Source organism: Vigna umbellata, chromosome 3, assembly GCF_029865625.1.
Source record: "Vigna umbellata cultivar VRB3 chromosome 3, Vumbellata_1.0, whole genome shotgun sequence".
Classification (NCBI taxonomy): Eukaryota; Viridiplantae; Streptophyta; class Magnoliopsida; order Fabales; family Fabaceae; genus Vigna; species Vigna umbellata.
In genome coordinates, this window is record NC_142167.1 from 12,387,566 (window position 1) to 12,388,327 (window position 762).

A 762-nucleotide genomic window follows, 5' to 3' on the forward strand; every position below is an offset into this window, starting at 1 on the left:
TGCTCCATTTCGTCCATTTTGTCCACTTCCTCCACTTCCTTCACTTGCTCCACTTCCTCTACTTCCTCCACTTCCTCCACTTCCTCCACTTCCTCCACTTCCTCCACTTCGTCAACTTCGTCCACTACGTCCACTTTGTCCACTTCGTCAACTTCGTCCACTTCGTCCTCTTCGTCAACTTCGTCCACTTCCTCCACTTCCTGAACTTCCTTCACTTCCTCCACTTCCTGCACTTCGTCCACTTCATCGACTTCCTCCACTTCGTCAACTTCCTCCACTTCCTCCACTTCCTCCACTTCCTCCACTTCCTCCACTTCCTCGACTTGCTCTACTTTGTCCACTTCCTCCACTTCCTCCATTTTGTCCACTTCATCAACTTCGTCCACTTCGTCAACTCCGTCCATTTTCTCAGCTACCTCAACTTCCTCCAGTTCCTCCACTTTGTCCACTTCGCCCACTTCATCAACTTCGTCAACTTCGTCCTCTTCGTCAACTTCGTCAACTTCGTCCACTTCCAGCACATCCTCCACTTCGTCCGCTTCCTCCAGTTCCTCCACTTCCTCCACTTCGTCAACTTCCTCCACTTCGTCAACTTCCTCCACTTCGTCAACTTCCTCCAGTTCGTCAACTTCGTCCACTTCGTCAACTTCCTCGACTTCCTCCACTTCCTCCACTTCGTCCACTTCGTCGACTTCGTAAACTTCGTCCACTTCGTCAACTTCGTCCACCTCCACTTCCTCCACTTCGTCCACTTCCTCCACT